The sequence below is a fragment of the Narcine bancroftii genome, chromosome 7 (genome assembly GCF_036971445.1).
Source record: "Narcine bancroftii isolate sNarBan1 chromosome 7, sNarBan1.hap1, whole genome shotgun sequence".
Taxonomy (NCBI): domain Eukaryota; kingdom Metazoa; phylum Chordata; class Chondrichthyes; order Torpediniformes; family Narcinidae; genus Narcine; species Narcine bancroftii.
The window spans coordinates 38,739,652-38,767,328 of NC_091475.1; the positions used below are offsets into that span (position 1 = coordinate 38,739,652).

Genomic DNA, 27,677 nt, shown 5'->3' on the forward strand with positions numbered 1-27,677 from the left:
TTCCTCAGCAGCTTGTTGTTGTTCTAAAAGGGAAGAATGGTAAATGAGAGATGAAATCTCAGCAGTTGATTGATATTGGTATTGATGATGATCCAGTTAATTGAGATTTGGAAGAGGCATTTCATACTTTAGAGGATTTTTTGTGTTAAGTTTGATTGTTCTGTTCTGGGGGGGGGGGTGGGGGTGGGTGCAGGGTGATCTATCTACTGACCCTTCTGAAGTCATCAGCCACTTTGTGGCATCTGTCACTCCCGCATAATTGAGGGAGGTAACACTATTGAGTATTTTTATTTTGTTTTGGGGTTTTTTTCTGTGGGGATTCTTTTATCTTCTTTTCTTGGAGGAGATCTTTAGTTTTCTTTTGTAAGTTGCTTCACCATTTGTGGTGGGATGGTTATAGACATATTTTATGGCTAATTTAAATTTTGCTACTTTTAACATTAACAGGCTAAATAACCCGATTAAGAGAAAGAGAGTATTGGCTTATACTTAAAAAATTGAAGGTCAATGTGGCTTTTTTGAGGGAGACCCATTTGACCAAAAAAGAGTATCAAAAATTAAAAAGAGATTGGGTTGGACAGGTTATAGCATTTTCTTTTAATTCTAAAGTTGTGGGGGGGGGGGGGGGGGGAGGAGTTGCTATTTTGATTAACAAGAAGTTGGCTTTTAAATTGGAGTCAGTTTTTGAAGCAGCTGAATGTTAATTGGACAATTTTTTCTGAATGTTGGACTTTAATGAATGTTTATGCTCCGAATATTGATGATGAACAATTTATGGTGGATACTTTTCTGAATTTAAGTCAAGCTTATGATAAAATTATGGTAGGAGGTGATTTTAATTGTTGTTTAGATCCATTACTGGACAAATCTCCTAAATCGGTAATTAGAACTAAAACAGCTAAGCAGTTAATGGTGTTAATGAAAGTGTGTGGCAGCACACAGCCTAAAGGTGAACTGGCCCTGTTTGCATCGCTACGTGGTGGGGCAGCTATTAGGAGATGGCGTCACCAGGGGTTTCTTCTCGACTCCAGCATCCCTTCCAGTGTGTGCCCTGGGCAGCAATTATGACATCACAATGCACCAGGTGACTGAGCTCATGCTGCCCTGAAAAGGGTGTGCTGAATTAGAATAAAAACATTCGTTAACGACCATCGATGTGGTAGCAGTGATTTACTTCAGCTCCTCAGAGCACCACATTGGTGACCCCGACAGGCCCAGACTACCTTCTGGACCCAACCAACGATGGACATGCAGAGGTTAACGTGGTAGCCCTCAAACTTCCCCCTTTCTGGCCACGTCGCCCACGGATGTGGTTCGGCCATGCGGAGGCACAATTCCACCTCCGCAACCTCATGGCTGATACCACCAAGTTTTACCATGTCGCGGCGAGGGTGGACGATATCATCCATTGTCCACCAGCGACCGAAAAGTACACAGCCCTCAAGAATCTGCTCCTGGGGAAGTTTGGCCTCTCACCCCACTAGTGTGCATCCAGATTCTTACATCTAGATGGGTTGGGGGACCTCAGTCCTCACGGACAAGATGCTGGCCCTGGCAGAGGATCACAAGCTGTACTTCCTCTTCAGACAGATGTTTCTAGAACAGAGGACATTCGGCTCCATCTGTGTGAAGAGGACTTCTCCGACCCCCACAAGGCAGCAACCTGGACGGATGCCCTCTGGCGAGCTAAGCAGGAGAACGAGGCAGCACTCAGCCAGGACTCCAAGCCGGTGCCCAGTCGTTAGCAAGATTCCCCCAAGGGCAAGCCCGAAGAAGCCCAGTCATCATGGTGCTTCTACCATCAGCACTGGGGAGGGGCTAAAGCCCACGTGCCACCAGCCCTGAGATTACCAGGGAAATGACCAGGCCAACTGCTGTTGATGGCTGCGACGGTTGGCCATGTGAACAGCCTCCTCTACATCCAAGACAGATCCTCAGGCCCCCGGTCGAAACAGGGACTGAGCTGAGCATCCTTCCCCCGCACAGTGCTGGGAACACAGTCTCAAACCCCCGGTCCATCCCTGCAGGCTCCCAATGGCTCTACAATCAAAACCTTTGGCACTCGTAGGGCACAGATACAGATCGGGGAAGAGAAGTTCACTTGGAGATTCGTCCTGGCCTCAGTGAGCACGGCGCTGTTGAGGGATGACTTCCTAAGGGCTCACGGCCTGCTGGTGGATGTGAGGGGCAGGAGGCTGCTCAACGCCCGCACCTTCTGCTCGATGTGCCTGGGGACGGCAGATGATGCCAGGTCAGAGATAGCCACAGTTGCTGCCGCCGAAGATGAATTTGCCGGGATCCTCAGTGAGTTCCCTGCCATCCTGGAGCCTCGCTTCAACATCGCCTCCCCTTGACACGTAGTATTCCATCATGTCTCCACACAAGGCCCCCTGATCCACACCAGGGCTAGACAGCTGCCGCCAAAGAAACTGAAGCAAGCCAAGTAGAAATTCTCCAGACTCCAGGAGTTGGGCATCGCTCGGCGATCAAACAGCGCTTGGTCAGCACCGCTACACATGGTTCCGAAGTCATTGGGAGGTTGGAGGCCCTCTGGAGACTACAGACGGCTGAATGACGCCACAACTCCAGACAGGTACCCAGTCCCCTATATCCAAGTCTTTGCGGCCAACCTCCACGGCGCGGGTTCTTTTCAAAGGTCGATCTGGTGTGCAGATACCGCCAGATCCCGGTCCACCCTGATGACATTGGAAAGACCACCATTATAACCCCCTTCGGCCTGTTCGAGTTTCTCCGCATGCAGTTCGGCCTGAAGAACGTCGCCCAGACATTCCAGCAGTGGGTATGGATGCAGTGGGTAGGGATTTTGACTTTGTCTTTATCTACCTAGACGACATCCTGGTAGCTAGCCACACTCGCGAAGAGCACAAGGCCCATCTCCGTATCCTCTTCGCCTAACTGGTAGAATTCGGCCTCATGGTCAACAAGGCCGAATACCAGTTTGGGAAACAAACTTTGCAGTTCCTGGGGCACACCATCACAGTGTCTGGGGCAGTTCTGGCACCAGAGAAGGTGGCAGCCGTCCAATGTTTCCCCAAGCCCTCCTCCCTCAAAGAGCTACAGGAATTTGTGGGGATGGTGAACTTTTACCATCAATTCATCCCCAATGCCGCTCGCATCATTGCACCCTCTGTTTGCGCTGATAGTGACGAAATAGAAGACCTTGGCTTGGTCCTGGGAGGCAGACGAGGCTTTCGCAGCGAAGAAGTGGGCCCTTGCTGAGTGCACCCGCACCCGGAAGCACACACATGCTTTCGCCATGGCGGTCGGAGGGGTGCTCGAGCAGTGGCAGGACGGACAGTGGCGCCCGTTAGCCTTTTTCAGCAGGCAGTTGCGGCCTCCCGAACTCAAATACAGTGCATTCGACCGGGAGCTCCTGGCGCTGTACCTGGCTATCCACCATTTTCGATATTTCCTAGAAGGCACAACTTTTACCATCTTTACCGACCACAAGCCCCTCACCCAAGCACTATCGATGGCCAAGGACCCGTGGTCAGCCAGGCAACAGCACCACCTGTCCTAAATCTCGGAATTCACCACGGACATCCGGCACAGGGCAGGTCACTGACGCGCTCTCCCGTTCGGCCATCAGCACGCTAGCTCCTGGACTCGACTACGCACAGCTCGCACAGGCCCAACAGCGTGACGCCGAAACCCAGACCCTCCGCACCGCAGTATCAGGGCTCCAGCTTGAGGATATCCACCTCCCCGATTCCGCCCAGCCACTGCTCTGCGATACCTCCACTGGCTCACTGTGCCCAGTAGTTCCACAGGTACTGGAGGGCTAGGGTCATCAGTTCCATCCACGATCTTGCCAACACTTCAGTAAAGACTACCATCCGCATGGTGGCTCAGCGATTCGTCTGGCACAGTCTCAAGAAGGAGGTCACAGCACGAGCCCACAACTGCGTCTGATGCCAGACCTCCAAAGTCCACAGGCACACGCAGGCCCCTGTCCAACATTTCGACCCGGCACCCTGAAGGTTCCAACATATCCACATAGATGTCGTGGGCCCCTTGCCAGTGTCCAGGGAATCACGATACCTATTCACCATAGTGGACAGAGCTACCAGGAAGTCATCCCACTGGTCCATGAAGCATCGGCAGAGACATATGCTAGAGCCCTGGTCGGCCAATGGATCGTTCATTTGGTTGTGCTGGCGCATATTACGAATTACAGAGGCGCTCAATTTACCTCCACCCTATGGTCGCAGCTTGTGAAGCTTTTTGATTGGATGTCCATATGTGAGTATAGTATGTCTAAAATTGTAAATATAGGGTATTGATTGGTTCATTATAATTTTATTCATCAATTATATTTGAGTCCAGAGAAATTGAAGGAATATAAATTTGTTTCCTCTAATTTATGTTTTAGATGTCATAAGGAAGTGGGTACCTTGTTACATTTGGCTTGGTTATGTGAGATGGTTAAACCTTTTTGGACTAAAATTAAGGAGTTTTTGGAAGTTATGTTTAAATTTAAAATTTCACTTGAGACTAAATTGAGTATTCAATGTTGGCATGTGGAGATGAGATAATGTATTCCTTTGGAGAAAATAACATCTAATTTACAAAATAATTATTTTTTATTAAAACAGAGCACGTATATGGAACATATGTGACTAAATTATTAATATTCTTTCCCATACATTGGTGGTGTGGTCCCAATCCATGGAAAATGACTGAATGGAATTGTCATAGATACCTTTATTTTTCCCTTTCTGGGGTAGTTTTTAGGTAGGTTTGGTGGGTGGAAGTGGGGGGTTTATGGGATAAAATATTATGTATTGGATTGTATTTTGATTATATGATTTATTAATATTTATAAATAAAATTTTCAACAAAAAAGGATGTGAAATTTGAGAGTGCAGAGTTTGTATGCTCCTGTCAGGATTAAAGGCAAAGTTAACAAGCATACAGTTGCTTTGGCAGACAATGTGAAGGAAAATCCAAAGGGTTTCTGCAGGTATATTAAGAGCAAAAGGATAGTAAAGGACAAAATTGGTCCCCTTGAAGATCAGAATGGTCAGCTATGAACGGAGAAGAAATCAGGAGATCTTAAATGGGTTTTTGCTTCAGTATTTACTCGGGAAACTGTCAGAGTCTAGGGAAGTAAGGAAAATGAGCAGTGAGGTCATGGAACCTATACAGATTAAAGAGGTGGAGATGCTTGTGTCCTTGAAGCAAATAAGGGTGGATAAATCCCCAGGGCCTGACAAGATATTCCCTCAGACCTTGAGGGAGAGTAGTGTAGACGTTCTAGGGGTCCTGGCAGAAATATTTAGATAGCCCTTAGCCATGGGTGAGGTGCTGGAGGATTGGAGGGTAGCTCATGTTGTTCCATTGTTTAAAATAGGTTCCAAAGGTAACCCAGGAAATTATAGGCCAGTGAACCCGATGTCAGTAGAAGGTAAATTATTGGAACGTGTTCTAAGAGATCGGATGTTCAAGAATTTTGATAGCCAAAAACTGATTAGGGATGGTCAACATGGCTTTATGCGTGGTAGGTCATGCTTTACAAATCTTAGAGATTTTCCAGGAGGTTACCAGGAAAGTTGATGAAGGAAGACTGTGGATGTTGCCTGCATGAACTTTAGTAAGGTCTTTGACAAACAGGAGGTTAGTCAAAAAAGTATTGACTTGATATACATGTTGAGGTAGTAAACTGGATCCAACTGGCTATATGGGAAAAGCTAAGGAGTGGTAGTAGATGATTGCTTCTCAGATTGGAGTCCTATGATTAGTGGTGTGCCTCAGGGATCATTGCTGGGACCATTGTTATCATTGATCTGGATGATGTGGTGAATTAGGTCTGTAAATTTGCAGATGACACAAAGGTTGGAGGCATTGTGGCAATGAGGAAGGCTTTCAAAGCTTGCAGAGGGATCTGGAAGGTGTCTGCATTTTTTTCATTCAACTAGTGAAATTACTATCAATCTTAAAAGTTGTTTTGGTTCTGTGCCTTCCACTTAAAAATTCAGAGGCGCTAAATGCTCAGATCATTTTTTTTTATTAAATTTTTTATTTTTCACACCATAAATCACAATAGCCATGATATACACTTTTTCTTTTCCACACATTTACAGTGATTTTTTCTCCCCCCCCCCCCCTCCCTCCTCCCAAGCCACCCCCCCACCCCCCCTCCTCTCATCCATTTTAGGTATACAATCTAGGTTGCATTAATTCAGTCAGACAATGTTGTCATTCAACAAAAATACACCAGAAATTCTACTGAGTCCATTCTTTTCTTTTCTTCTCCTTCCATCAACTTAGGTAATGTTTGTTCCCGGTAGGTTTTCGCTATTGTATTTAATGTAAGGCTCCCATACTTGTTCGAATATTTCAATATTATTTCTTAAACTATATGTTATTTTTTCTAATGGAATACATTTATTCATTTCTATATACCATTGTTGTATTTTCAAATTATCTTCCAATTTCCAGGTTGACATAATACATTTTTTTGCTACGGCTAGGGCTATCTTGACAAATCTTTTTTGTGCATCTTCCAAGTCAATTCCAAATTCTTTATTTTTTATGTTATTTAGGAGAAAGATCTCTGGATTCTTTGGTATATTGTTTTCTGTTATTTTATTTAATATCTGATTGAGATCATCCCAAAATTTTTCTACTCTCTCACATGTCCAGATTGCATGAATTGTTGTTCCCCTTTCTTTTTTACATCGAAAACATCTATCAGATACTGTTGGGTCCCATTTATTTAACTTTTGCGGTGTAATGTATAGTCTGTGTAACCAATTATATTGTATCATACGCAGCCTCGTATTTATTGTATTTCTCATCGTTCCAGAACATAATTTCTCCCATGTTTCCTTTTTTATCTTTATATTTAAATCTTGTTCCCATTTTTGTTTAGTTCTACCATTTGTTTCCTCATTCTCCTTTTCTTGCAGTTTGATATACATATTTGTTATAAATCTTTTGATTAACATTGTATCTGTAATCACATATTCAAGGTTACTTCCCTCTGGTAAACTCAAATTGCTTCCTAATTTATCTTTCAAGTAGGATCTCAGTTGGTAATATGCCAGCGCTGTATCTCCAGTTATATTGTACTTATCTCTCATTTGTTCAAAGGATAAGAATCTACTTCCTGAAAAACAATTTTCTATTCTTTTAATCCCTTTTTTTTCCCATTTTCTAAAGGAAAGGTTGTCTATTGTAAAAGGGAGTAGCTTATTTTGCGTCAATATTAGTTTTGGTATTTGATAATTTATTTTATTTCTTTCTACATGAATCTTCTTCCATATATTGAGGAGATGATGTAATACTGGAGAAGTTCTATGTTGTACCAATTTTTCGTCCCATTTATATAACATGTGTTCAGGTATCTTTTCCCCTATTTTATCTAATTCTAGTCTCGTCCAGTCTGGTTTTTCCCTTGTTTGATAAAAATCTGATAGGTACCTTAATTGTGCGGCTCTATAATAATTTTTGAAGTTTGGCAATTGTAAGCCTCCTTGTTTATACCATTCTGTTCATTTATCTAGTGCTATCCTCGGTTTCCCCCCTCTCCATAAAAATCTCCTTATTATTTTCTTTAACTCTTTGAAGAATTTTTCTGTCAGTTGTATAGGCAATGCCTGAAATAAGTATAGTATCCTTGGAAAAATGTTCATTTTAATACAGTTTATCCTTCCTATCAGTGTTAGTGGTAGCTCTTTCCAATGCTCTAAATCGTCCTGTAATTTTTTCATTAGTGGATTGTAATTGAGTTTATATAATTGGCCTAGATTTTTGTTTATTTGCACACCTAGGTATCTTATTGCCTGCATTTGCCATCTGAATGGGAATTCCTCCTTAAATTTTGAGAAATCCGCGTTATTCATAGGCATTGCTTCACTTTTATTTACGTTTATCTTGTATCCCGACACTTCTCCATATTCCTTCAATTTCTTATATAGTTCTTTTATTGATAGTTCTGGTTCTGTTAAGTACACTATCACATCATCCGCAAATAGACTGATTTTATATTCCCTGTCTTTTATTTTTATTCCTTTTATATTATTATCTATTCTTATCGATTCTGCTAGTGGTTCTATAGCTAGCGCAAACAATAATGGTAATAGTGGGCATCCCTGCCGCGTTGACCTGCTTAAGTTAAATTGCTTTGATACATGTCCATTTACTGTCACTTTCGCTAACGGTCCCTCATATAATGCTTTAATCCAATTAATATACTTCTCCGGTAAACTGAATTTTTGCAATACTTTGAACAAGTAATTCCATTCTACTCTGTCGAAGGCCTTCTCTGCGTCTAAAGCAACTGCTACTGCCGGTGCTTTATTTCCTTCTACTGCATGAATTAAGTTAATAAATTTACAAATATTGTCTGTTGTGCGTCTTTTTTTGATAAATCCAGTTTGGTCTAAATTTACCATTTTTGGTACATGTTCTGCTAATCTGTTTGCTAATAGTTTAGCTATTATCTTATAATCTGTGTTTAGCAGAGATATTGGTCTATATGACGCTGGTGAGAGTGGATCTTTCCCTTGTTTTAGTATCACTGTAATTATTGCTGTTTTACATGAATCTGGTAAGTTTTGTGTCTCATCAATCTGGTTGATTACATCCAGGAGGGGCGGTACTATTAGATCTTTAAATGTTTTGTAGAATTCTATTGGGAGTCCATCCTCTCCTGGTGTCTTATTATTTGGTAAATTTTTTATTATCTCTTGTATTTCTACTGTTCCAAATGGTTCTGTTAATTTATTTTGTTCCTCTATTTGTAGTTTTGGTAGTTCAATTTTAGTCAAAAATTCATCTATTTTCCCTTCTTTCCCTTCGTTTTCAGTTCGGTATAATTGTTCATAGAATTCTCTGAAGTTTTCCTTAATTTCTTTTGGATTATATGTAATTTGTTTGTCTTTTTTCCTTGTTGCCAATACCATTTTCTTAGTTTGCTCTGTCTTAAGCTGCCATGCTAAGATTTTGTGTGTTTTTTCACCTAGTTCATAATATTTCTGTTTTGTCTTCATTATATTCTTCTCCACCTTATATGTTTGTAATGTTTCATATTTTATTTTTTTATCCGCCAATTCTCTTCTTTTGGTTGTATCTTCCTTTATTGCTAATTTTTTTTCTATGTTTATTATTTCCCTTTCCAACTGATCTGTTTCCTGATTATAGTCCTTCTTCATCTTGGTTGCATAACTTATTATTTGTCCTCTAATGAATGCTTTCATTGCGTCCCATAGTATAAACTTATCTTCCACTGATTCCGTATTTACTTCAAAGTACATTTTTAATTGTTTTTCAATAAATTCTCTAAAATCCTGTCTTTTAAGTAGCATGGGGTTTAATCTCCATCTATACATTCTTGGAGGGATGTCCTCTAGCTCTATTGCCAATAACAGGGGTGAGTGGTCCGGTAATAGTCTAGCTTTATATTCCGTTTTCCTAGCTCTCCCTTGAATGTGGGCTGATAACAGGAATAGGTCTATCCTTGAGTATGTTTTATGTCTAGTCGAGTAGTATGAGTATTCCTTTTCTTTTGGGTTTTGTTTCCTCCATATGTCCACAAGTTTCATTTCTTGCATTGATTTAATTATAAATTTGGTTACTTTGTTCTTCCTGTTAATTTTTTTCCCCGTTTTATCCATATTTGGATCCAAATTCAGATTGAAATCCCCTCCTATTAGTATGTTCCCTTGCGTATTAGCTACCTTCAAAAAGATATCTTTCATAAACTTTTGATCTTCTTCGTTAGGTGAATATATATTAAGTAGATTCCAAAGCTCCGAATATATCTGACATTTTATCATAACATATCTCCCTGCTGGATCTATTATTTCCTCTTCTATTTTAAATGGCACATTTTTGCTAATTAATATAGCCACTCCTCTTGCTTTTGAATTATACGATGCTGCTGTTACATGTCCTACCCAATCTCTCTTTAATTTCTTGTGCTCCAATTCAGTTAAGTGTGTTTCTTGGACAAATGCTATATCTATTTTTTCCTTTTTCAGTAAATTTAGTAGTTTCTTCCTTTTAATTTGGTTATGTATTCCATTAATATTTAAAGTCATATAGTTCAGCATAGCCATTTTATATTTTGTTTATCTTCTCTTTCCGTTTTTCCATCATTACCTTTCCTCCTTTTCCATTTCTGTTTTCTTATTTTCAACTCTTTACCAGACAACATTCCTACAACATCCAACATTTTCCTTATTCTCCTATTTCTATCTTCTTTATCCCCAATCTCCCCTTCCCCTCCTGAGTTGTCCTTTATCCCTTGTCGGACAACCACATCTCCCCTCTCCATTTGGATTTGCGAATCCACTCGCAAGCGTCAACTGATTTTGCAGTGACCGCTCTTTTCCCCCACCCAGCCCCCCCCAGAAAAGATTTCACTTTTTATATGTCACAAAGGTCACTCTTTTAATTCCCTCCTTATTCTCTCTATTCCATTACCTTCCCTTATTACTTCTTGTCTATACTATCTATGTTTTCCTCTAATTACAGATACTTTCACGTATGCCCATTGTCTCTATTCACTCTTATACCTCTTTACCCGCATACATATCAATCGTAGTCGTTTTTACCCTCATTACCCTTCTTCATCCCTCAGTCTATTTTTGTCTTTACCCACATACATATCAATCGTGATCATTTTTGCTCTCATTACCCGTCTTCATCCCTCAGTCTATTTTTGTAATTGTTCTGCAAATTTTCGTGCTTCTTCTGGATCCGAGAACAGTCTGTTTTGTTGTCCTGGAATAAATATTTTCAATACCGCAGGATGCTTCAGTGTAAATTTATATCCTTTCTTCCATAAAATCGCTTTTGCTGTATTGAACCCTTTTCTCTTCTTTAGGAGTTCAAAGCTTATATCTGGATAAATGAAGATTTTTTGCCCTTTATACTCCAGTGGTTTGTTGCCCTCTCTTACTTTTTCCATTGTCTTCTCCAGTACCTTTTCTCTTGTAGTATATCTTAGGAATTTTACTACAATAGATCTTGGTTTTTGTTGTGGTTGTGGTTTAGGGGCCAATGCTCTATGTGCCCTTTCTATTTCCATTTCTTGCTGTAGTTCTGGACATCCTAGGGCCTTAGGGATCCATTCTTTTATAAACTCCCTCATATTCTTGCCTTCTTCATCTTCCTTAAGGCCCACTATCTTTATGTTATTTCTTCTGTTATAATTTTCCATTATATCTATTTTTTGGGCTAGTAATTCTTGTGTCTCTTTAGTTTTTTTATTAGATTCCTCCAATTTCTTTTTTAAGTCTTCTACCTCCATTTCTGCTGCTATTGCCCGTTCTTCCATCTTGTCCATTTTTTTCCCCATTTCTGTTAAGGTCATATCCATTTTATTTATTTTCTTTTCTGTGTTGTTTATTCTTCTTCTTAAATCATTGAATTCCTGTGTTTGCCATTCTTTAAATGACTCCATGTATCCTCTAACAAGAGCAAGTATATCCTTTACCTTGCCTTTCCCTTTATCTATTTCACTGTATTCTTCCTCTTCTTCTTCCTCTGGGTTGGCCATCTGTTGTTTCTTTGATGCCCTTTCCTCCTCTTCTTTCTTGTTTCCATTGTCTTCTGTGGTCTCTTCTTGCTGCAGGTGTTCTGCAGCTGTCGTTGCCGGCTGTGGAGATCGACTCCCCAGCTGGTTCCCCCTCCCGTCGGTGTGTTTTTTTTCATGCGCATCGCGCATGCGCGAGGAGTCGCGCATGCGCGGTTGCGCACTTTTACTCGGCTCTGTGAGCCATTGTTGTAGTTCTTTTTCAACCGACCTGAGGTAGTGGGGTCCTCTCTCCACAGCGGGCCTCTTCGGACAGGTAAGGCCTTCACCTTTTTCCTCCGTTGTCTTCTCTTCCTCTCTTCTTTCCGTTGATTTTGATTTTTCTCCTTTTGTCTCCATCTTCTTTCCACCTTTATACTCACTTTTCTTTAACTTGTATTTCTGTGCCTTTGTATTTTCTCTTGTTTTTCCCGACTTTTCTGGAGAGGGCTGGAGTTCACCGTCCGGCCACTACTCCATCACGTGACTCCTCAAATGCTCAGATCATTGATGTTTGCTGATTTGCACATCTGCACAGAAAGCAGTGCTATGAAATCGAAATTGAGCTGAGTCCTGGGAGATCAGTGAATTGCTGAGTTAGGCATTGATGGAAGATGGTGATTTGAGGGTTGGGTTGAAAGAATAGTACTGGGATGTGAGGAGGTACTTTATAGTGTAGAAACTGTATACAAAAGAGTCTGTTTTCTACTGTATTGACTGTATGAATCTATAAATTCATACCCTGAAGAATGCAGAGATTATTAAGAAGGGGATTTGGACATGGATAATGATTTCAGGGAAGGTTAGGGCAGGTGGATATTCACACTATTGGTGAGGTATATCTGATGGGATATTGAGGAAAGCCAGTTGGGGTCAGTTTTACAAAGCCCCCTTTATTTTTCTGCAAAGATAACTTTGCTATCTATGAAGGTCGAGCTAGGCTGATGATGGGAGGTCATAGAGTTGCTGAATAAAAAGAATGAGATGGCGATCAATGATTCAGTGAATGATCAGTCTGGAGGTTAACATTTGTGGGTTGTCAGATCAAACCTGCTGGTTGGAAGATGAATATGTAATAGGAGTTTGCAGTAGTTGTAAATTCAAGGAAGAAGTTGGATGGGGAATGAGAGCTTGGAGGATATTGATATGGTGAGTGGAGTTGCTGAGATTTAGGTAGACAATTGATAATGGGTGTGAGGAGAATAACCTGGGTCTAGCACATTGAAGCTCTCCCTTTAAATTGTCTTGCTGAAGCTATGGACAGTTGGGCTAAGTTCCCAAAGACAAATTAATTTGCAATCTAATTTCTCCTGGCAGTGTTTTAAACCAGTGTCATAAGGAGAATGCTGTTAATGCATGCATTCTTCCAATAAAAATTACATCTTTAACATGTGCTTTGAGAACAGAAGTGTAAGTTTGAACTTTCAGTTTCACCTGGAAGCATTGTAATTGTAAACTGGAGGTAAAAAAAGGAATAGCAATATATCTTAGACTTGAAGTCACTAAAATCTGTAAATATTTTGCAATCTCTTTAAATAAATTAAAATAGATACATTTTTCACAAGCAAGAATAAGTGATATTTGCGCCAAATAGTATCCTAAAGCTTGGTATATGTTGTCCACATAATTGTTTCTCAAGGAGCATAAGACCATAAAAGGCAGGAGAAGAATTAGGCCATGTGGCCCATTGAGTCTACTGCCATTTAAATCATGGCTGATGTATTCTTCCTTTCAACCCTATTTTCCTGCCCTCTCCCCATAACCTTTGATCCCTTTACTAATCAAGAACATATCTGAAGATCAGAGTTATCTTTAAGCCAAATATCTTTAATCATCTTCACTGAATCGATGTCTGGAAAAACCGTTGTAATTGAAGATGCATTTTGCAGCGCCACCACTGTAGCAGTCTTCAACTCTCCAGCTGGTGGCGCCCCAGCTGATTCAACTGTCAAAGTCTGAGTAACAGCACTCACAGTGGCCCTTGTGTGAAATACTGGCACCCATCCAGCTCTTTGTTCTGAAAGCTGTTGAATGCGACCTTCAAAGAGCCTCACTGACTCAAAACGGAGTTTCAATGCCGAATTCTGTACGTCTTCCTCTGGATCCATTCTACACTGAGTCCTGGCTTCTTTTTTTTTATATAATTTTTTATTTTTCACACCATAAATCACATTAACCATGATACACATTTTTTCCTTTTCACACATATACAATGTCATTTTCTCCCCCCCCCCCTCCCCTCCCACCCTCCCCACCTCCCCCCTCCCGTCCATTTAAGGTATAAAATCTAGGATACATTAAACCAGTCAGACAATGTTGTCATTCAATAAAAATACACCAGAAATTCCACTGAGTCCATTCTTTCCATTTCCTTTTCCTTCCGTTAACTTAGGTAGTGATTGTCCCCGGTAGGTTTTCGCTATTGTGTTTAATATAAGGCTCCCATATTTGTTCGAATATTTCAATATTATTTCTTAAACTATATGTTATTTTTTCTAATGGAATACATTTATTCATTTCTAAATACCATTGTTGTATTTTCAAATTATCTTCCAATTTCCAGGTTGACATAATACATTTTTTTGCTACGGCTAGAGCTATCTTAACAAATCTTTTTGTGCATCCTCCAAATCAATTCCAAATTCTTTGTTTTTTATGTTACTTAGGAGAAAGATCTCTGGATTCTTTGGTATATTGTTTTCTGTTATTTAATATCTGATTGAGATCTTCCCAAAATTTTTCTACTTTTTCACATGTCCAGATTGCATGAATTGTTGTTCCCATTTCTTTTTTACATCGAAAACATCTATCAGATACTGTTGGGTCCCATTTATTTAACTTTTGAGGTGTAATGTATAGCCTGTGTATCCAGTTATATTGTATCATACGTAACCTCGTATTTATTGTATTTCTCATCGTTCCAGAACATAACTTACCCATGTTTCCTTTTTTATCTTTATATTTAAATCTTGTTCCCATTTTTGTTTAGTTTTACCATTTGTTTCCTCATTCTCCTTTTCTTGCAGTTTAATATACATATTTGTTATAAATCTTTTGATTATCATTGTATCTGTAATCACATATTCAAAGTTACTTCCCTCTGGCAAACTCAAACTGCTTCCTAATTTATCCTTCAAGTAGGATCTCAATTGGTAATATGCCAGTGCTGTATCTTGAGTTATATTGTATTTATCTTTCATTTGTTCAAAGGATAATAATCTATTTCCTGAAAAACAATTTTCTATTCTTTTAATCCCTTTTTTCTCCCATTCTCTAAAGGAAAGGTTATCTATTGTAAAAGGGAGTAACTTGTTTTGCGTCAATATTAGTTTTGGTAATTGATAATTTGTTTTATTTCTTTCTACATGAATCTTCTTCCAAATATTGAGTAGATGATGTAATACTGGAGAACTTCTATGTTGTACCAATTTTTCATCCCATTTATATAATATGTGTTCAGGTGTCTTTTCCCCTATTTTATCTAATTCTTATCTAGTCCAATCTGGCTTTTCCCTTGTTTGATAAAAATCTGATAGGTATCTTAATTGTGCGGCTCTATAATAATTTTTAAAGTTTGGCAGTTGTAAGCCTCCTTGTTTATACCATTCTGTTAATTTATCTAGTGCTATCCTCGGTTTCCCCCCTTTCCATAAAAATTTCCTTATTATTTTCTTTAACTCCTTGAAGAATTTCTCTGTCAGTTGTATTGGCAATGCCTGAAATAAGTATAATATCCTTGGAAAAATGTTCATTTTAATACAGTTTATCCTTCCTATTAGTGTTAGTGGTAAATCTTTCCAATGCTCTAAATCGTCCTGTAATTTTTTCATTAGTGGATAATAATTGAGTTTATATAGTTGGCCGAGATTTTTATTTATTTGTACACCTAGGTATCTTATTGCTTGCATTTGCCATCTAAATGGTGATTCTTAAATTTTGAGAAATCTGCATCATTCATAGGCATTGCTTCACTTTTATTTACGTTGATCTTGTAACCCGACACTTCTCCATATTCCTTCAATTTCTTATATAATTCTTTTATTGATAGTTCTGGTTCTGTTAAGTATACTATAACATCATCCGCAAATAAACTGATTTTATATTCCTTGTCTTTTATTTTTATCCCTTTTATATTATTTTCTGTTCTTATCAATTCTGCTAGTGGTTCTATAGCTAACGCAAACAATAAAGGTGATAGTGGGCATCCCTGTCGTGTTGACCTGCTTAAGTTAAATTGCTTTGATACATGTCCATTTACTGTCACTTTCGCTAATGGTCCCTTATATAATGCTTTAATCCAATTAATATACTTCTCCGGTAAACTGAATTTTTGCAATACTTTGAACAAATAATTCCATTCTACTCTGTCAAAGGACTTCTCTGCGTCTAAAGCAACTGCTACTGTTGGTGCTTTATTCCCTTCTACTGCATGAATTAAGTTAATAAATTAACAAATATTGTCTGTTGTGCGTCTTTTTTTGATAAATCCAGTTTGGTCTAGATTTACCATTTTCGGTACATACTCTGCTAATCTGTTTGCTAATAATTTAGCTATTATCTTATAATCTGTGTTAAGTAAAGATATTGGTCTATTTTTTTTTTAATTTTTTATTTTTCACACCATAAATCACATTAGCCATGATATACACTTTTTCACACATATACAGTGACTTTTTCTCCCCCCCCCTCCCTCCTCCCAAGCCACCCCCCCACCCCCCCCTCTCATCCATTTTAGGTATACAATCTAGGTTGCATTATGCCAGTCAGACAATGTTGTCATTCAACAAAAATACACCAGAAATTCTACTGAGTCCATTCTTTTCTTTCCTTCTCCTTCCATCAACTTAGGTAATGTTTGTTCCCGGTAGGTTTTCGCTATTGTATTTAATGTAAGGCTCCCATACTTGTTCGAATATTTCAATATTATTTCTTAAACTATATGTTATTTTTTCTAATGGAATACATTTATTCATTTCTATATACCATTGTTGTATTTTCAAATTATCTTCCAATTTCCAGGTTGACATAATACATTTTTTTGCTACGGCTAGGGCTATCTTAACAAATCTTTTTTGTGCATCCTCCAAATCAATTCCAAATTCTTTGTTTTTTATGTTACTTAGGAGAAAGATCTCTGGATTCTTTGGTATATTGTTTTCTGTTATTTTATTTAATATCTGATTGAGATCATCCCAAAATTTTTCTACTCTCACATGTCCAGATTGCATGAATTGTTGTTCCCATTTCTTTTTTACATCGAGAACATCTATCAGATACTGTTGGGTCCCATTTATTTAACTTTTGTGGTGTAATTTATAGTCTGTGTAACCAATTATATTGTATCATACGTAGCCTCGTATTTATTGTATTTCTCATCGTTCCAGCACATAATTTCTCCCATGTTTCCTTTTTTATCTTTATATTTAAATCTTGTTCCCATTTTTGTTTAGTTTTACCATTTGTTTCCTCATTTTCCTTTTCTTGCAGTTTAATATACATATTTGTTATAAATCTTTTGATTAACATTGTATCTGTAATCACATATTCAAGGTTACTTCCCTCTGGTAAACTCAAATTGCTTCCTAATTTATCTTTCAAGTAGGATCTCAGTTGGTAATATGCCAGCCCTGTATCTCCAGTTATATTGTACTTATCTCTCATTTGTTCAAAGGATAAGAATCTACTTCATGAAAAACAATTTTCTATTCTTTTAATCCCTTTTTTTTCCCATTTTCTAAAGGAAAGGTTGTCTATTGTAAAAGGGAGTAGCTTATTTTGCGTCAATATTAGTTTTGGTAATTGATAATTTGTTTTATTTCTTTCTACATGAATCTTCTTCCAAATATTGAGGAGATGATGTAATACTGGAGATGTTCTATGTTGTACCAATTTTTCGTCCCATTTATATAATATGTGTTCAGGTATCTTTTCCCCTATTTTATCTAATTCTAATCTCGTCCAGTCTGGTTTTTCCCTTGTTTGATAAAAATCTGATAGGTATCTTAATTGTGCGGCTCTATAATAATTTTTGAAGTTTGGCAATTGTAAGCCTCCTTGTTTATACCATTCTGTTAATTTATCTAGTGCTATCCTCGGTTTCCCCCCTCTCCATAAAAATTTCCTTATTATTTTCTTTAACTCTTTGAAGAATTTTTCTGTCAGTTGTATTGGCAATGCCTGAAATAAGTATAGTATCCTTGGAAAAATGTTCATTTTAATACAGTTTATCCTTCCTATCAGTGTTAGTGGTAGATCTTTCCAATGCTCTAAATCGTCCTGTAATTTTTTCATTAGTGGATTGTAATTGAGTTTATATAATTGGCCTAGATTTTTGTTTATTTGTACACCTAGGTATCTTATTCCCTGCATTTGCCATCTGAATGGAGATTCCTTAAATTTTGAGAAATCCGCATTATTCATAGGCATTGCTTCACTTTTATTTACGTTTATCTTGTAACCCGACACTTCTCCATATTCCTTCAATTTCTTATATAATTCTTTTATTGATAGTTCTGGTTCTGTTAAGTACACTATAACATCATCCGCAAATAGACTGATTTTATATTCCCTGTCTTTTATTTTTATTCCTTTTATATTATTATCTATTCTTATCAATTCTGCTAGTGGTTCTATAGCTAGCGCAAACAATAACGGTGATAGTGGGCATCCCTGCCGCGTTGACCTGCTTAAGTTAAATTGCTTTGATACATGTCCATTTACCGTCACTTTCGCTAATGGTCCCTTATATAATGCTTTAATCCAATTAATATACTTTTCCGGTAAACTGAATTTTTGCAATACTTTGAACAAATAATTCCATTCTACTCTGTCGAAGGCCTCCTCTGCGTCTGAAGCAACTGCTACTGTAGGTGCTTTATTTCCTTCTACTGCATGAATTAAGTTAATAAATTTACAAATATTGTCTGTTGTGCGTCTTTTTTTGATAAATCCAGTTTGGTCTAAATTTACCATTTTCGGTACCTGTTCTGCTAATCTGTTTGCTAATAGTTTAGCTATTATCTTATAATCTGTGTTTAGCAAAGATATTGGTCTATATGACGCTGGTGAGAGTGGATCTTTCCCTTGTTTTAGTATTACTGTACTTATTGCCTGTTTTACATGAATCTGGTAAGTTTTGTGTCTCATCAATCTGGTTGATTACATCCAGGAGGGGCGGTATTAATAAGTCTTTAAATGTTTTGTATAATTCTATTGGAAATCCATCCTCTCCTGGTGTCTTATTATTTGGTAATTTTTTTATTATCTCTTGTATTTCTACTGTTCCAAATGGTTCTGTTAATTTATTTTGTTCCTCTATTTGTAGTTTTGGTAGTTCAATTTTAGTCAAAAATTCATCTATTTTCCCTTCTTTCCCTTCGTTTTCAGTTCGGTATAATTGTTCATAGAATTCTCTAAAGTTTTCCTTAATTTCTTTTGGATTATATGTAATTTGTTTGTCTTTTTTCCTTGTTGCCAATACCATTTTCTTAGTTTGCTCTGTCTTAAGCTGCCATGCTAGGATTTTGTGTGTTTTTTCACCTAGTTCATAATATTTCTGTTTTGTCTTCATTATATTCTTCTCTACCTTATATGTTTGTAATGTTTCATATTTTATTTTTTTATCCGCCAATTCTCTTCTTTTAGTTGTATCTTCCTTCATTGCTAATTTTTTTTCTATGTTTACTATTTCCCTTTCCAACTGCTCTGTTTCCTGATTATAGTCTTCTTCATCTTGGTTACATAACTTATTATTTGCCCTCTAATGAATGCTTTCATTGCGTCCCATAGTATAAACTTATCTTCCACTGATTCCGTATTTACTTCAAAGTACATTTTTAATTGTTTTTCAATAAATTCTCTAAAATCCTGTCTTTTAAGTAGCATGGGGTTTAATCTCCATCTATACATTCTTGGAGGGATGTCCTCTAGCTTTACTGTCAGTATTAAGGGTGAATGGTCCGATAGCATTCTCGCTTTATATTCTGTTTTTCTTACTCTATCCTGCATACTAGCTGATAACAAAAATAGGTCTATTCTTGAGTATGTTTTATGTCTAGTCGAGTAGTATGAGTATTCCTTTTCTTTTGGGTTTTGTTTCCTCCATATGTCCACAAGTTTCATTTCTTGCATTGATTTGATTATAAATTTGGTTACTTTGTTCTTCCTGTTAATTTTTTTCCCCGTTTTATCCATATTTGGATCCAAATTCAGATTGAAATCCCCTCCTATTAGTATGTTCCCTTGCGTATTAGCTACCTTCAAAAAGATATCTTGCATAAACTTTTGATCTTCTTCGTTAGGTGAATATATATTAAGTAGATTCCAAAACTCCGAGTATATCTGACATCTTATCATAACATATCTTCCTGCTGGATCTATTATTTCCTCTTCTATTTTAAATGGCACATTTTTGCTAATTAATATAGCCACTCCTCTTACTTTTGAATTATACGATGCTGCTGTTACATGTCCTACCCAATCTCTCTTTAATTTCTTGTGCTCCAATTCAGTTAAGTGTGTTTCTTGGACAAATGCTATATCTATTTTTTCCTTTTTCAGTAAATTTAGTAGTTTCTTCCTTTTAATTTGGTTATGTATTCCATTAATATTTAAAGTCATATAGTTCAGCGTAGCCCTTTTATATTTTGTTTATCTTCTCTTTCCGTTTTTCCATCATTACCTTTCCTCATTTTCCATTTCTGTTTTCTTATTTTCAACTCTTTATAAGACAACATTCCTACAACATCCAACATTTTCCTTATTCTCCTATTTCTATCTTCTTTATCCCCAATCTCCCCTTCCCCTCCTGAGTTGTCCTTTATCCCTTGTCGGACAACCACATCTCCCCTCTCCATTTGGATTTGCGGATCCACTCGCAAGCGTCAACTGATTTTGCAGTGACCGCTATTTCCCCCCACCCAGCCCCCCCAGAAAAGATTTCACTTTTCATATGTCACAAAGGTCACTCTTTTAATTCCCTCCTTATTCTCTCTATTTCATTACATTCCCTTATTAATTCTTGTCTATACTATCTATATTTTCCTCTAGTTACAGATACATTCACGTATGCACCTTGTCTGTATTTACTCTTATACCTCTTTACCCGCATACATATAAATCGTGGTCATTTTTACTCTTATTACATGTCTTCATCTCTCTGTTTGTTTTGTAGTTGTTCTGCAAATTTCCTTGCTTCCTCTGGATCCGAGAATAGTTTTTTTTGCATAAGATCGTTTTCGATGTTTTGAACTCCTTCCTCTTCTTCAGGAGTTCAAAACTTATGTCTTTTTAGTTTGCAGTCTTTTGTACTCTCATTACACGTCTTCATCTCTCAGTCTATTTTGTAATTGTTCTGCAAATTTTCGTGCTTCCTCTGGATCCGAGAATAGTCTGTTTTGTTGTCCTGGAATAAATATTTTCAATACCGCTGGATGCTTTAGTATAAATTTATACCCTTTCTTCCATAAAATCGCCTTTGCTGTGTTGAACTCCCTTCTCTTCTTCAGGAGTTCAAAACTTATATCTGGATAAATGAAGATTTTTTACATTTTGTACTCCAGTAGCTTATTGTCCTTTCTTACTTTTTCCATTGTTTTCTCCAGTACCTTTTCTCTTGTAGTATATCTTAGGAATTTTACTAAAACAGATCTTGGCTTTTGTTGTGATTGTGGTTTAAAGGCTAATGCTCTATGTGCCCTTTCTATTTCCATTTCTTGCTGTAGTTCTGGACATCCTAGGATACTAGGGATCCAATCTTTTATAAACTCTCTCATATTCTTGCCTTCCGCATCTTCCTTAAGGCCCACTATCTTTATGTTATTTCTTCTGTTATAATTTTCCATTATATCTATTTTCTGAGCTAACAGTTCTTGTGTCTCTTTAACTTTTTTATTAGATTCCTCTAATTTCTTTTTTAAGTCCTCTACCTCCATTTCTACTGCTGCTTCTCGTTCTTGCACCTTGTCCATTCTTTTTCCCATTTCTGATAAGGTCATATCTATTTTATTCATTTTCTCTTCTGTATTGTTTATTCTTCTTCTTAAATCATTAAATTCTTGCGCTTGCCATTCTTTAAATGACTCCATGTATTCTTTAATAAGAGAAAGTATATCCTTTATCTCGCCTTTCCCTTCTTCTTCTATTTCACTGTACTCTTCCTCTTCCTCTTCTTCCTCTGGGTTGGCCATCTGTTGTTTCTTTGTTGCCGTTTTCTTCTCTTCTTTCTTGTTTTCGTTGTCTTCTGTGTTCTCCTCTTGCTGCAGGTGTTCTGCAGCTGTCATTGCCGGCTGTGGAGATCGACTCCCCAGCTGGTCACCCCTCCCGTCGGTGTGTTTTTTTTCATGCGCATCGCGCATTCGCGAGGAGTTGCGCATGCGCGGTTGCGCACTTTTACCCGGCTCAGCGAGCCATTTTTGTAATCCAATTTCTACTGACCTGAGCGAGCGGGTTTCTCTCTCCATCGCGGGCCTCTTCGAACAGGTAAGGCCTTTTCCTTCATCTTCCGTTGACTTCCTCTCTTCTTACCGTTGGTTTCGACTTTTCTTTTTTCGTCGCCATCTTCTTTCCACCTTTATATTCACTTTACTTTGATTTTTATTTTTGTGCCTTTGTGTTTTCCTTTGTTTTTTCCGACTTTTCTGGAGAGGGCTGGAGTTCACCGTCCGGCCACTACTCCATCACGTGACTCCTCCTCGAGTCCTGGCTCTTGTAAACAAGTAGGCTCTTTCGGAAAATGTAGTCTTTTAACAGTCTGTTGATGTTTTCTTTTACCTTTTTTTGCATATAAACCATTAGGCACTAATCCAACACCTCTTATTATTTATAAACTTTTAAAAGAACTTTAACGGGCACTTAAAGACAAAACAATAAATCAGAGTCAGGAGAGGTCTGGAAGGCACGTCTGTTCCCTACGCCATCTTGCCACGCCCCCCAGACCACTGTTTTTTCTTGTAACCACCAATAACCTTCAGCACTATCCACCAGACCTCCAACGTCTGTATTATCTGCAAACTTATTGACCCATTCTTCTACTCTGAAATTCTATTCTCGAATTCTCCCTGCCACTAAAGTTGAGCTAACCACCATATAGTTACCTGTCTTTTGCATCTCTCCCTTTTTTTAATAATTTTTTATTTTTCATACTGTGAACCATATCAACCAAAATATATAGAAATGTTTCTCATTAAATATACACAGTGGCATTTTCTCTCTTTTTTCCCCTCCTATCTTCCTTCCCACCCCCCTCTGAAACCAATAAATATTCAACATATCTTCTTTGGCTTGGCTTCGCGGACGAAGATTTATGGAGGGGGTAAAAAGTCCACGTCAGCTGCAGGCTCGTTTGTGGCTGACAAGTCCGATGCGGGACAGGCAGACACGATAGCAGCGGTTGCAAGGGAAAATTGGTTGGTTGGGGTTGGGTGTTGGGTTTTTCCTCCTTTGCCTTTTGTTCGTGAGGTGGGCTCTGCGGTCTTCTTCAAAGGAGGTTGCTGCCCGCCAAACTGTGAGGCGCCAAGATGCACGGTTTGAGGCGTTATCAGCCCACTGGCGGTGGTCAATGTGGCAGGCACCAAGAGATTTCTTTAGGCAGTCCTTGTACCTTTTCTTTGGTGTACCTCTGTCACGGTGGCCAGTGGAGAGCTCGCCATATAACAGGATCTTGGGAAGGCGATGGTCCTCCATTCTGGAGACGTGACCCATCCAGCGCAGCTGGATCTTCAGCAGCGTGGACTCGATGCTGTCGACCTCTGCCATCTCGAGTACTTCGACGTTAGGGGTGTAAGCGCTCCAATGGATGTTGAGGATGGAGCGGAGACATATACTATACAATAAAACCACTAAACAATGTCATCACACAATGAAAAATAAACAAGAAAAATGTGTCATTTACTTTTACAGACTGGATCAAGTTGTTTTGTCTTCTTATCATTTTAGGGGGTGGAGGCCCTCTCTGTTATGTTCCACGTATTGTTCCCAAATTTGTTCAAATAATGTGACTTTATTTTTTAAATCATATGTTATTTTTTCCATGTACCATTGCTGTATTCTCATGCTCTCTTCCATTTTCCATTTTGTACATTTTTTTGCTACAGCTAAGGCTATCATAATAAATATTTTTTGCACTTTATCCAATTTGAGGCCTAATTCCTCACTTCTTATATTACTTAGAAGAAAGATCTCTGGATTTTTGGTATGTTATTTTTTGTGATTTTATTTAATATTTGATTTAAATCTTCCCAAAACATTTTAACTTTCTCAGATGCCCAAATTGTATGTACTGTTGTTCCCATTTCCTCCTTACAGCGAAAACATCTATCTGATAACGTTGGATCCCATTTTTTTTAACTTTGGGGCGTGATATATAACCTGTGTAACGACTTATACTGTATCATGCATAACCTTGTGTTTATTATATTCTTCATAGTTCCAAAACATAACTTTTCCCATCTTTCATTTTTTATCTTTATGTTTAAATGCTTTTCCCACTTTTGTTTGGGTTTATAGCTTATTTCAATCATTTTCCTTATCTTGCAGCTTAATGTACATGTTTGTTATAAATCTTTTAATTATCATTGTGTCTGTAATCACATATTCAAATCTGCTTCCTTCTGGTAATCTGTCTGTTTCCCAATTTATCCTTTAAATAAGCTTTCAGTTGATGATATGCAAACATTGTACCATGAGTTATTCCATATTTGTACTTCAACTGTTCAAATGTTAATAAATTATTTCCCAAAAAACAATTTTCTATTCTTTTGATTCCTCTTCTCTCCCATTCTCTAAAGGAAAGGTTATCTATTGTAAAAGGGATTAGCGGATTTTGCGTCAATAGTAATTTTGGTATTTGGTAATTTGTTTTTTTTCCTTTCTAAGTGTATCTTCTTCCATATATTGACTAAATGATGCAGTACTGGTGAGCTTTTATATTGTACCAGCTTTTCATCCCACTTATAAAGTATATGTTCCGGTACCTTCTCCCCTATTTTATCTAGTTCTAACTTAGTCCAGTCTGGTTTTTCCCTTGTCTGATAAAAATCCGATAAATACCTTAATTGTGCTGCTCTATAATAATTTTTAAAGTTTGGTAACTGCAAACCAACTTGGTTCTATCTCTCTGTTAGTTTATCTAACGCTATCCTCGGTTTCCCCCTTTTCCACAAAAATTTCCTTATTATTCTCTTTAGTTCATTAAAGAATTTCTCTGTTAAGGGAATTGGTAACGATTGAAATAAGTATTGTATCCTTGGGAAGACATTCATTTTAATTCAATTTACCCTCCCTATCAATGTTAGCGGTAATTCTTTCCAATGTTCTAAGTCTTCCTCCAATTTCTTTATTAGTGGCTGATGATTTAATTTGTACAGGTGGCTTAAGTTATTATCTAACCTAATACCTAGATAACGGATTGCTTATGTTTGCTATTTAAATGGTGATTCTTTTTTAAATTCTGTATAATCCGCATTATTCATTGGCATCACTTCACTTTTATTTGCGTTGATCTTGTACCCCGATATTTCTCCATACTCCTTCAATTTCTTATGTAATTCTTTTATTGCTATTTCTGGTTCTGTTAAGTATACTATGATGTCATCTTCAAATAAGCTGATTTTATACTCCTTCTCCTTAATTTTTATCCCTTTATTTTATTTTCTGTTCTTATCCGTTCTGCCAATGGTTCTATTGCTAAAGCGAACAGTGAGGGGGATAATGGACATCCCTATCTAGTTGACCTACTTAATTTAAATTGGTTCGATACATATGCATTTACTGTTATTTTTGCCAATGGTCCATTATATAATGCTTTAATCCAATTAATATATTTTTCTGGTAGATTGAACCTGTGTAATTGAATAAATAATTCCACTCTACTCTGTCAAAGGCTTTTTCTGCATCTAAAGCAACAGCCACTGTTGGCTTCTTATTTCCTTGAACTGCATGAATTAGATTAATAAGTTTACAGACATTATCCGCTGTTCATCTTTTCTTTATAAATCCAGTTTGATCTTGTTTTACTATTTTTGGTACACAATCGGCCAATCTGTTTGCTAATAATTTTGCGATTATCTTATAATCTGAATTAAGTAGAGATATTGGTCTATATGATGCTGGTATTAGTAGATCCTTCCCCATCTTTGGTATTACTGTAATTATTGCTGTCTTACATGAATCTGGCAAGTTTTGTATTTCTTCTATCTCGTTCATTACTTCCAGTAGAGAAGGAATTAATAACTCTTTAAAGTTTTATAGAATTCTATTGGGAGACTGTCTTCTCCAGGGGTTTTATTGTTCGGTATCTTTTTTAATATATCCTGTACTTCCTCTATTTCAAATGGTTTTATCAGTTTGTTTTGTTCCTCTTCTTGCAATTTTAGCTAAAAACTCTTCTATTTTATCATCTTTCCCCTCGTTCTCAGTTTGGTATAATTGTTCATAAAATCCCTTAAAGTTCTCATTAATCCCTATTGGGTTATGTGTAATTTGTTTGTCCCTTTTCCTTGATGCCAATACAATTCTTTTAGCTTGTTCTGTTTTAAGTTGCCAGGCTAAAATTTTATGTGTTTTTTTTTCTCCTAGTTTGTAATACTTTTGCTTTATTTTCATTATGTTCTTCTCCACCTTATACGTTTGTAATGTTTCGTTTTTTTTTTTGTCCGCCAATTTTCTCATTTTTGTTATATCATCCCTTTTTACTAGTTCCTTTTCTGTCTTACTATCTCCCTTTCCAACTGCTCTATTTCCCGATTGTAGTCCTTTTTCATCTTAGTTACATAACTTATTATCTGCCCTCTAATGAATGCTTTCATTGCGTCCCATAATATAAATTTGTCTTTCACTGATTCCGTATTTATTTCAAAATATGTTTTAATTTGGTGTTCAATAAACTCTCTAAATTCCTGCCTTTTAAGTAGCATGAAGTTTAACCTCCATCTATATATTCTTGGTGGGATGTCCTCCAGTTCTATTGCTAATAACAGGGGTGAATGATCATATAGTAATCTAGCTTTATGTTCAGTTTTCCTAACTCCCCCTTGAATATGGGCCGACAACAAAACCATATCAATCCTTGAGTATGTTTTATGCCTACTTGAATAATATGAGTATTCCTTCTCTCTTGGGTGCTGCGCCTCCTCCATATATCCATAAGTTTAATTTCCTGCATTGATTTAACCATAAATTTGGCCACTTTATTCTTTTTGCTGGTCTTTTGTCCAGTTTTATCCAACATTGGATCCAAATTAAGGTTAAAATCCCCTCCTATCAATATATTTCCTTGTGTATCTACAATCTTCAAAAAAATATCTTGCATAAACTTTTGATCCTCTTCATTAGGTGCATATATATTGAGCAAATTCCAAAATTCTGAATATACCTGACACCTTATCATTACATACCTCCCTGCTGGATCTATTATTTCCTCCTCTATTTTGATTGGTACATATTTATTAATTAATATAGCTACACCTCTAGCTTTTGAATTATGTGATGCTGCCGCTACGTGCCCTACCCAGTCTCTCTTTAATTTATTATTTTCCACTTCAGTTAGGTGCGTTTCCTGCACAAATGCTATATCTATATTTTCTTTTTTCAGTAAATGAACATGGCCATCTCATATCCTGTTTACACCTCACTTCCGCTTCCTCACCACCACCATCCCCCTTTTCCCCATTTTCATCTCTCAGTTTTCCCTTTCTAAACTCAATGTATGACAACACATTTAAAACATAAAATACTCCAACAACTCCCAAATCCAATATTCCCTTAACCCCAAATATCCCTCCCCTCTTTGAGTTGCCCCTTATCCCTTGCTGGGCAAACACAACTCCCCTTTCCATTTGGATTGCGAACCTGCTCGCAAGCGTCAAATGCTTTCGCAGTGACGGTTATTCTCCCCTCCCCAACCCCCCCCAGAAAACACTTTTTTTTACACATATAACAAAATTCTCCCATTTTTCCCCCTTCCTTTCTTTCCTTCTCTTTCCCTTCTTTAGTTCTTTACATATACATTGTTTTTTTACATCTTTATATATATTTTATTGCTGTTCTTCATTCTTGTTACATCTCTTCATCTCTCCTTCTGTCCTGCAAGTGTTCTGCAAATTCTTGTGTTTCCTCTGGATCCAAGAGCAGTCTG

General features: G+C 37.6%; 1 protein-coding gene across 9 annotated transcripts in view; it reads left to right on the forward strand.

Moving 5' to 3' along the window:
• The window catches only part of fndc3a (fibronectin type III domain containing 3A), a 231,167-nt gene that overhangs the window by 34,253 nt on the left and 169,237 nt on the right, over positions 1 to 27,677 (forward strand). For 2 of the 9 annotated variants that reach the window (XM_069889673.1, XM_069889672.1), the window contains exon 1: positions 1,197 to 4,263. The exons of the other annotated variants lie outside the window; for them this stretch is intronic. The gene's annotated coding sequence lies outside the window, so the exon portion shown is untranslated. Of the gene's footprint in view, positions 1 to 1,196; positions 4,264 to 27,677 lie in introns of those variants that run through there. 9 annotated transcript variants of the gene reach the window in all.